The following is a 10,525-nucleotide window of genomic DNA, read 5'->3' as shown; positions in this document are numbered from 1 at the left end:
GTTTATCCATTCATACATCAAGGGACGCCCGGGTTGCCTCCGCTTTTTGGCCATTATGAGCAATGCTGCTGTAAACATGAGTATACACATAGCTGTTCGAGTCTCTGCTTTTGATTTTATTGGGCATATACCCAGATGTGGAATTGCTGGATCATATGGTAATTCTGCGTGTGCTATTATAATTCTGTGTTTATTTTTATTTTTATTTTTTGAGAGAGAGGGCATGCGAGTGAGCAGGGGAGGGGCAGAGGGAGAGGGAGAGGGAGAGGGAGAGAGAGAATCTTAAGCAGGCCGCACGCCGTGGAACCCCATGTGGGGCTCAGTCTCAAGAAGTAGGAGATCGTGATCTGAGCTGAAATCAAGAGTCGGATGCTTAACTGACGGAGCCACCCAGGCGCCCCTGCGTTGATTAGTTTTTTAAAGAAACAGACATACTGTTCCAGGACAGCATTTTACATACACGATTTCACTGAATGCTCATGATAATCCTAGGAGGGAGAACAATGATATTCCTTTCTCAAGAGATAAGAAAATGAAGGTAATTGGCCAGTTTCATAAAGCCAACCAGGTCCCCAAATCCATGCTTTGGAGTCCTGTGCCATATTGGCTTTTCTCCGGAAGGGCGGCAGGCTACCTCGCTCTGGTGGGTGAAGGGCCCCGCCTTAGGTTGGGGGGAAAAGAACTTCCTGAATAAGCGGCATCCTACTTGTAGGTGGTCACCAAGGTCAGCTGTCTGTGACTAGCTTCAACCCAGTCCATCACAGGCTCGGATCTTCTGCAGCGACGCTGTAACATGTTTCTCCGGGTTCTATATCCCAGGACGCGATGACCTCATAAACTCATAATCAAGTTTCGTGATTACAAAACCACTCAAGAAGAACGTGGTTGCTATGCACTCCTCTGAAGTAATGACCGAATATGGGAGATCATTTAAATCCGGTTGAGATCACTCCAATTTCATTATCCAAGGTCTCTTCGTGGTTCCGGGCGTGAGATAGAGAGTTGGCGCATAATCTAACATCTTACAGAATCTCAGAGATAATCTAACCGTGAGAAGCCTTCCCTATGTATCTCGTCAAAGATCTGGCAGTTCATTAAACTAGCTGGTAAGTGATGGGTTGTCAAGGCACGCCTAGATACGTCATCCCGTCAATAGACCCCAAACTTCCCCTGCATTGTAGCCACTAGACACGAAAACCCAGGGCAGAGAAGAGAGGGAAGGGATAAGATCAGGAGCTCATGCTTTGATGGACCTTCTCTGCTCCAAACATACAGCAGCGACACATAAACTATTGAAACAGAAAACCCCAAATGCCTGGATATACTCAAAGGTAAGACGATGCTGGAGGATAGAAAAGATCAAGCGGGGAAGAGGTGAAATATTGCAAGGGCGGAAATGTAAAGCAGAGAGCACACCGCAGCCCCGGGTTTGCTGTTTTTTTTTTGGGGGGGGGGGGGTCGGAAGTCAGTGGGAATGATTGGAGAGAACTAAAAATGTTGAGCCTTCACGCCAGGCTCACTGCTGGAAGTGAGGGGCAGACTAGGTCATGAAAGGAAGTGGGGAAAAAAAGAAACAACCCTGGCCGACCGCCACCTGGAGAGGTGGCATTTATAAGCCACAAGACTGGGGAGGTAGGAAGTCAGAGATGGCCTCAGAACACAGTCACCAGTTGGCATATTACCTGATTTTGCATAACGTGAAGACCGCGAGGGGACAGGGGAGTCCTGAAACGTCATTGTAAGACTATGGCTTGGCCAGGGGGCAGGTGGAAGCAACTGCATAAAGACTAGATGGGTGGAGATGTGAGCCCAGAATAAGAGAGAGAAAGAGAGAGAGAGAGAGAGAGAGAGAGAGAGAACTTTCCAAGAGAATAAAAAATTGGAATCTGAATCCACTCCAAGTTCACCCTCTGGAACAGACTGATAATGACTTCAAAATAAATGTATGGGGCATTCTCAGGGAGATACAAAAAGGAATGACTTCTGTTTTAAACTAGAGCAAGAAATTATTTAAAAAGATATCAGAGGAGTGCCTGGCTGGCTCAGTCGATGGAGCGTGCGACTCTTGATCTCAGGGTTGTGGGTTCAAGCACCACGATGGGTGTAGAGATCACTGAATCATAAAATTTTATTTTTTTAAATGTTCATTTATTTTTGAGAGAGAGAGAGAAAGAGAGAGTGAGCAGGGGAGGGGAGGGGGGCAGACAGAGGATCTAAAGCAGGCTCTGAGCAGAAGGCAGAGAGCCCCATGCAGGGCTTGAACTCACGAACCGTGAGATCATGACCTGAGCTGAAGTCAGACACTCAACCGACTGAGCCACCCAGGCGCCCCTAAATAATAAAATCTTTTTAAAAAGTTGGGGCACCTGTTGGCTCAGTCGGTTCAGCGTCTGACTTTGTCTCAGGACATGATCTCACGGTTTGTGGGTTCAAGCCCCGCATAGGGTTCTGTGCTGATGGCTCGGAGCCTGGAGACTGCTTTAGGTTCTGTGTTTTCCCCTCTCTCTTTGCCCCTCCCCTGCTCACACTCTGTTTGTCTCTCTTTGTCTCTCAAAAAATTGAATAAACATTAAAAAAAATAATAAAAAAATTTAAAAGTCTTAAAAAAATAAAAAGCCATCAGAAACAAAGTAGGAACAGGCGATGGTAAAAAGAAACAAACTGAAATCTTCCAGTCGTGGAAAGAAAAAGTCACTGAAGTTTTAGAAATTAGTCTGTAGATGGGGTAAACTTGACACTTGGGCAGACAGAGAGGAGCAGTGAATTGAAAGAGAGACAAAGAGAAATAAAATAGACAAGGCGATTAATTGCATCTCCCTTCTGGGAAAAGTCAACATAACTCACATTATCTGGATTTTACCAATCTCTGCACATGATTCCGTCTTCAGATCCCTGTTCATTAGTGTTCACTTTTAATGTTTATTTCTTTTTGAGAGAGAGAGAGAGAGAGACAGAATATGAGTGACAGAGGGGCAGAGAGAGAGAGGGAGACACAGAATCCGAAGCAGGCTCCAGGCTCTGAGCTGTCAGCACAGAGTCTGACATGGGGCTGAGCTCAGAAGCTGTGAGATCATGACCTGAGCCAAAGCTGGATGCTTAACTGGCCATCCAGGCGCCCTGAAATCACACATACTCAAACTCAAATGTTGCCCTATGTAGCAATTGTGGTGGAACGAATCTGTGCTTTCAAAACAAGTATGGAAGAGCTGACTGGGGCACCTGGGTGGCTTGGTCTGTTAAGCATCCAACTCTAGCTCAGGTTATGATCTTGGAGTTGGAGCCCCGTTTTGGCTCTGTGCTGACAGCTCAGAACCTGGAGGCTGCTTCTGATTCTGTCTCTCTCTCTCTCTCTCTCTCTGCCCTTCCCCTGCTTGTGCTCTGTCTCTCTCTCAAAAATAAATAAACATTAAAGAAAAAGAAGAACTGACTGTATTTAAAATATTGAAATGTTAAGCAATTCCAGAATTTTCCATTAATCTCTTCTTTTTTCTCTTTTTTTCCCCCCAAGGTTAGTCAAGTGAAGCAGTGGAGAAGGAACAAAGAAATCTGTAACTGGCTATGATCAATTAGTTGTAAATTAATCTCTTATTTAACATTTTGATTGCACCCAAAAAGATGATTTCGTGAACAATTTATATGATATAATCTAGGAGTTTCAGACACTAGAATGAAAGAGTGATTATAGAACTTTAATGGACATCCCCAAAAAAGTTCTGAATGGTGATCTAGGAATTCTTTATAAACTTCCTAGATTTTGAGCCCCCATTAAAAAAAATCGGGGTTGGGGCGCCTGGGTGGCGCAGTCGGTTAAGCATCCGACTTCAGCCAGGTCACGATCTCGCGGTCCGTGAGTTCGAGCCCCGCGTCGGGCTCTGGGCTGATGGCTCAGAGCCTGGAGCCTGTTTCCGATTCTGTGTCTCCCTCTCTCTCTGCCCCTCCCCCGTTCATGCTCTGTCTCTCTCTGTCCCAAAAATAAATAAACGTTGAAAAAAAAAAAATCGGGGTGCCTGGCTGCCTTAGTCTGTAAAGCACGCGACTCTTGATTTCAGGGTCTTGAGTTTGAGTCCCAGGTTTACTTAAAAAAAAAAAAAAAATGACTAGGGGAACCTGGGTGGCTCAGTCAGTTAGGCATCTGACTTTGGCTCAGGTCATGATCTCACAGTTTAGGAGTTCGAGCCCAAAATTAGACTCTGCACTAACAGTGTGGAGCCTGCTTGGGATTCTCTCTCTCTTTCTCTGCCCCTCCCCCACTCACACTGTCTCTCTCTCTCTCTCTCTCAAAATAAATAAATAAACTTAAAAAAAATCATGACTGGCTTGATGGAGAACAAAGAGGAAATACATGAGAATTTAAAATAACTATGGGGCTGGCACCTGTGGGGTGCAGTGGGTTAAGGTTAAGCGGCCAACTCTTGATCTCCGCTCAGGTCATGATCTCGAAGTTCATGAGTTCAAGCCCCGCACCGGGCTCTGTACTGATGGTGTGGAGCCTGCTTGGGATTCTGTCTCTCCTTCTCTCTGCCCCTCCCCCGATTGTGTGTTTTCTCTCTCTCTCTCTCTCTCTCTCTCTCTCTGTCTCTGTCTCAAAATAAATAAATAAACTTAAAAAACTTTAAAAAATTTTAAATGACTATTGGGGCATCTGACTGGCTCAGCTGAGGAATGTACAACTCTTGATCTCTGGGTCATAAGTTCAAGCCCAACTTTGTGGGTAGAAATTACCTTTAAAAAATCTTTACAAAAAATGACTACTGTATTTTGGGCCAAACACAACTTCAAAACTTACCATAACATTAAAGGCTATTTATTTCTTCAATGGAATAAAAAGTTTTAGTAATCAGATTGGGAAATGATCTAATGTTAGAAACGTGGTTATAGATTAATATGTGTATATATCTTTTTGCACTAAAAGGTTATTTTATTTTTAAGTTTAAGATTGTTAATATTATAATGCATTTCTGATTTTATGGGAAGTTTGGATTTTCACAAAGGTACATTACAAAATAGCCCTTTTCCCTCTGATTTATTCAACTTTACCTGGGAGCATACCATAGAGGAGGAAGATCTTTGGGGATTTCTTACATTCAATACCACTTTAGTTTATTTTTTAAAAAAGATTTTATGTGTAAGGAATCTCGACACCCAACGTGGGGTTTGCACTCACAACCTTGAGACTAAGAGTCCCATGCTCCATCGACTGAGCCAGCCAGGTGCCATTCAATACCATCTCAGAAGTTCTTTCCACCACATATTACATGATGATAAGCAATGGATATGAATTAATCTTCAGATATGCAGTAAGATACGAATCTTGGCTGAAGGCTTTTGCACATACTTCATGGGCTTTGTCTCCAGTACAACTTTCCTGAGGTCAAAGTGGGCTTAGGTGTTCATGCCAGTGTTTACACATTAATTAATCGTTATCGATACAAAGTAGATCAGCCAATGAACATTTCAATACCTGGAGTAAAATCTCTGGGCCCTCATGGTCCCTGAGATTTATTTCCTTTCTTTATCTGAGAAATTTCTCTGCCTTACCACCAGCAGAATTTCTACATTTATCATTTACCTCCTCATCACCTTTAATTTCTTGTCCATTAACTAAAAGCAACAATCCTTGAAATCATATGAGTAGGTGAGAGAAGGAAAAGTAGGGGCAAAAATTTCCTAAAAATAAAGCCTCCTCCTCATCTACTTGGAAGCATCAATCTCTCTTATAAATGGAAATGCTTCAAACCAAACAATTTTCTCCATCCCAGTTCAAGTCTCTGGAAGGTTTCAGGATCGGCGACAGAGAATAATCTTATTCTAAGATCAATTGCAGCCCATTAACTTGATGACATTAGTCGGCAGGAACGTGAACATCACGTATTCTGGCTATTTCCTTAAAAAGATTTTATTTACTGGGGCGCCTGGGTGGCGCAGTCGGTTAAGCGTCCGACTTCAGCCAGGTCACGATCTCGCGGTCCGTGAGTTCGAGCCCCGCGTCAGGCTCTGGGCTGATGGCTCAGAGCCTGGAGCCTGTTTCCGATTCTGTGTCTCCCTCTCTCTCTGCCCCTCCCCCGTTCATGCTCTGTCTCTCTCTGTCCCAAAAATAAATAAACGTTGAAAAAAAAAATTAAAAAAAAAAAAAAACAAACAAGGCACCTTTAAAAAAAAAAAAAAAAAGATTTTATTTACTGGAGTATTCGGTGAGTCGGCAGTCAGAAGATGCCTGGGGTCTGTAAGTTAGAAACCTACCATTTGTTCAGGAGGACAGCTTTTCCTGATCTAAGCTTACCAGAAATGTCTCTTTGGGGACTCTTAAAGAAGACACCAATAAACAGCACATCTAACGACATCGTTTCAATAAAAAATGACAGTCCTTCTCCATGACCGCTGCTTCCTGCCGGCCTGGACGCCTACCCAGGGCGTGATGCCAAATGCAGTTCAGTAAGAGCGATCCCACGAAGGGGTCAAAGCCGTTTGGTCAAGGTCTGTCTGGTACACTGGCCAGTATTAGCAAAACTGAAGAGGAAGATGGAGTGTATTTCCTTTTGGCACCGTTCTCCAAATATTTCTGGAGACAAAAATCTATGATAAGAGACGGGCAGCTGAGAAGGAAGAGGGAGGCAGCTATGAACAGAGCGTGAGTGTGTGGGGGGCTGGTGTGGTGGGGTGGGGAACTGGAAGCCTGGAACGGCCTCTCCCCTTCGCCCATTTTGCCCACCCTCCTCTGGCAACCACCAGTTTGCCCTCTGCATTTATGGGTCTGTTTCTGCTTTGGTTTGTTCGCTCCTTTGTTTTGTTTTGTGGATTTCACAGCTAAGTGAAATCACATGGTATTCGTCTTTCGCTGTCAGACTTATTTCCCTTCGCACAAGTGATTCTAAGTCCATTTGTGTTGTTGCGAAGGGCAAGATTTCAGTCTTTTTTACGGTTGCGTACTATTCCGTTGTGTTTACGCACCACATTTTCGTCCATTCCTTTATCAGTGGGCGCTTCCCTATCTTGGCTACTGTAAGTAATGCTGCAATACACGTAGGGGTGCATAGACCTTTTTAGATTACTGCGTTCATTTTCTCTCCCCAAATCCCCAGTGGTGGAAGGTGGAATTACTGGGTCTTATGGCATTTTTTTTTTTTAATTTTTTTTTTAACATTTATTTATTTTTGAGACACAGAGAGACACAGCATGAACGGGGGAGGGGCAGAGAGAGAGGGAGACACAGAATCGGAAGCATGCTCCAGGCTCTGAGCCATCAGCCCAGAGCCCGACGCGGGGCTCGAACTCACGGACTGTGAGATCGTGACCTGAGCTGAAGTCGGACGCTTAACCGACTGAGCCACCCAGGCGCCCCGGGCCTTATGGCATTTCTAATTAATTTTTTGAGGAACCTCCATACTGTTTCTCCAGGGGCCACACCATCTCTGATCTGATCCTTAATAAGATACCTACTTTGACAACTCTCCCACGTTCAGGACATCTCGAGGGTTTTCCTCCCATAAAGGACTCCTCTGATGGCAATGAAGGAAGTGGTATGATTAAGGCTTTTCACGGTTATTAAATTAATTAATTAATTAATGAGAGAGAGAGAGAGAGAGAGAGAGAGAGCAGGGGGAGAGCAGCAGAGGGAGAGAGAAAAGCCCAAGCAGGCTCCATGCTCAGTGTGGAGCCCAATGTAGGGCCCGATCTCACGACCCTGGGTTCAGGACCTGAGCTGAAATCAAGAGTCCGACGCTCAACTGACTGAGCCACCCAGGCACCCCAGTTGTGACATTTATAAGTTCTCTCTCTGGTGCGAGCACTCAACCAGAGCATAAATTCAATGCTCTAAATGACGGTTTTCTCACAGGTGATGCATTCATAAGGTTTTGCCCACTGTAAATTTTCTAATGTTCACATAGGATTTTGTAAACATTGAGAGACACCCTACATTCATGGCATTCGGAGTTCTCTCCTAGTTTGGATTCTGATGGGAAGTAAGAGATGATCTTTTACTTAGACACCACCCTGCATTTAATACACAGCAACTAAATAAACAAAAACCTCATTGGTCACCTTTGGAGCACCCTAGGGAACAAACTGTACCCCAGGGTAGCCCAATAGTTGATGAGAAGTTTCTTTTTATAGGAACAATCCATTTATAAAGGAAGGAATTACAGATTATAGAATATAACTATCTCGCAATTCCTAATAAATTAACAGATCTAGGTAATGATCAGCAGGTGCTTATACCAGCGAAGAGAGAAATCCAGACACGTGCCTTCCGATAGAAGAACACAAGTCCCCTATGAAGTATTTTTGCCAAAAAATTGAACTTGAATGGGATCAAGCCTCTCGTGCCGTCAGTTTATAGGAAACACAGGAAAGCAGAAGAACATTAACATATCGTCCCAGTTAGCAAAATCTGGATTGTAGGAAACTTGACAGGACAAAAGACCTAGTTCTTCCAAGAAATATGTTAAAAGAAATAAATGTCAGGGGGAGTTATAGAAAGAGATTCAAGTGACATACCAATTAACTTCAAAGTGTAGAACTTATTTGGATCCTGACTCAAACTGTGAAGAATGCAAAGAAATTTACATCAGGCAGGTGAATCTCAACAATCACTTGATTTTTAGCAACATTAGGACTTATTTATATATTAGAGTAGGTTCTATGCCCAACATGGGGCTTGAACCCCGGGCCGAGACATCCAGAGTGGCGTGCTTTACCGACTGAGCCACCCAGGCACCCCGGGACTTTGTTTTATTTTTTATTTATTTATTTATTTATTTTTTTAAATTTTTTTTTTCAACGTTTATTTATTTTTGGGACAGAGAGAGACAGAGCATGAACGGGGGAGGGGCAGAGAGAGAGGGAGACACAGAATCGGAAACAGGCTCCAGGCTCTGAGCCATCAGCCCAGAGCCTGACGCGGGGCTCGAACTCACGGACCGCGAGATCGTGACCTGGATGAAGTCGGACGCTTAACCGACTGCGCCACCCAGGCGCCCCGGGACTTTGTTTTAAACGAATACAGGCATGTCACTGTTTCAAGGGTCATCTTTAGAAATGTGAACTTTAGCGTTTATACGTAAAATAATATGATGCTGAGACGTGCTCCCAAATAAAGGGGACGGTGTGTGTCGGTGGTGGAACCGCGGCGAGCTATCGATCGAACGCGACAGGATGACCTTTGAAGCTGGTGGGCAGGTACAGCCAGGGCGCGTGGGGGCGCCAATGAGAAGGCAGCGGCATTCTTGGAAGGAGACGATGGTAGCTGCTACAATGGCTGCCAACGCAGACACCTGAAGAGACCGCGTCAAGTCCCTCGGTCCCTGAAGGCTGAGCTTCCTAAAGCAGCTCAGCTGCAGGCGGCCTGGGGCGCGCCCAAAGCGGCTGGTGGACCGTCAGCTCCGGACCTCCGCTCCCACCGCCGCCTCTCTTCCTCGCCAGCGGAGGGCGCGCGCAGGTGCGCTCCGATACGCACGGCCGGTGCGACCAAGAGGGGCAGGTGCGCACGCGCCGCGGAGGCTACGGACCACATTTCCCAGGAACGCTTGCGTGCCTGGCCCCGCCCAGTGTCCCAGAATCCTTTCCAAGCCGGAGCCTGGCTTCTGCCTGGCCTTCTCTGGGCTGCGGAGTTGTTTGTCCTGCGGGTTGCGGCGTCATAGTTCGGGGAGCGGCAGCTCTTGCACCGGGGCCCCTTTTGGCCGGGTTTTAGACCCGAGCCCCTCCTGCAGGAGGCGAGCTTGGTCCTTTGGCTGTCACTTCCCAGTCAGCCAGACGGCGGCTCGCCCCGCCACACGGGTGTGGACTTGCAGCCTCTTAGAGGCGGGAGGAAGTTGGATGCCGATGCGGAGTGCGGGTCACAAGGAGTTTCAAAGAGGGCTCATTTCCCAGAAGCTACCCTCCCTGCGGTCTTGTTTGAGTGAGAGACAGAAGTTAGGGCGGAGAGGATGCCCGAGACACACGGTGGTGCCCGAGACACACGGTGGTTAGGAACCGAGTGCTAGCCTTGAACCCACGTTCCCTTAAGAAAGACTGGAACACGAGTACGTGAGCACTGGAAACTCCAGAAAGGGAAGACCTGGAACCCGCTTAGGTAGACCTCTCAACCCACGTTCCCCACCTACCGGGTGTCTCTGATTTAAGACGAAGGGTTACAGGCGCACAGGCGTAGTGTGGTCGGCAGAGGGCAGCATTGACCGCTTGCTTCCTCAGGGCTAGGGTTCTGTCCCTCGGGACCGGACGGACTCCTGGCGTTGTGCCTTCGTATCCCTTTACTTTCACGCCTCAGAGCTCTTCTTTTATTTACTGACACTCTCTCCCCTCTCCCACACGTCCGATGAGCGTTTGCTCCTTTCCTTAATCTGCCTGGTGTTTGGCTCAGCCAGTAGACCTAAACCCCCACTCCACTGTGTGGACGCATAGCTGGCTAACTTGTTTCATAAAAGGTCGGTAAGTATCTTAGGCTTTGCGGTCTCTTTGGGTTTCACAACTTTGAGGTTGTTGCAGGAAAGCAGGCAAAAACCATACTTAAATGAATATGGCTGTGTTC

At 46.1% G+C, this 10,525-nt stretch overlaps 1 long non-coding RNA gene across 1 annotated transcript; it reads left to right on the top strand.

Annotated features, from left to right (window-relative positions):
• Positions 1 to 369: 369 nt before the first annotated feature.
• LOC123603057 lies at positions 370 to 3,617 on the top strand. Its single transcript, XR_006714712.1, has 2 exons — positions 370 to 1,331; positions 3,509 to 3,617. It is a non-coding gene; the product is annotated as an uncharacterized LOC123603057 (long non-coding RNA).
• The last annotated feature ends 6,908 nt before the right edge of the window (positions 3,618 to 10,525 follow it).

The sequence above is a fragment of the Leopardus geoffroyi genome, chromosome E1 (genome assembly GCF_018350155.1).
Source record: "Leopardus geoffroyi isolate Oge1 chromosome E1, O.geoffroyi_Oge1_pat1.0, whole genome shotgun sequence".
Classification (NCBI taxonomy): Eukaryota; Metazoa; Chordata; class Mammalia; order Carnivora; family Felidae; genus Leopardus; species Leopardus geoffroyi.
The sequence above is the reverse complement of the archived record's forward strand: the minus strand, read 5'-3'. Positions and strand labels throughout refer to the sequence as shown.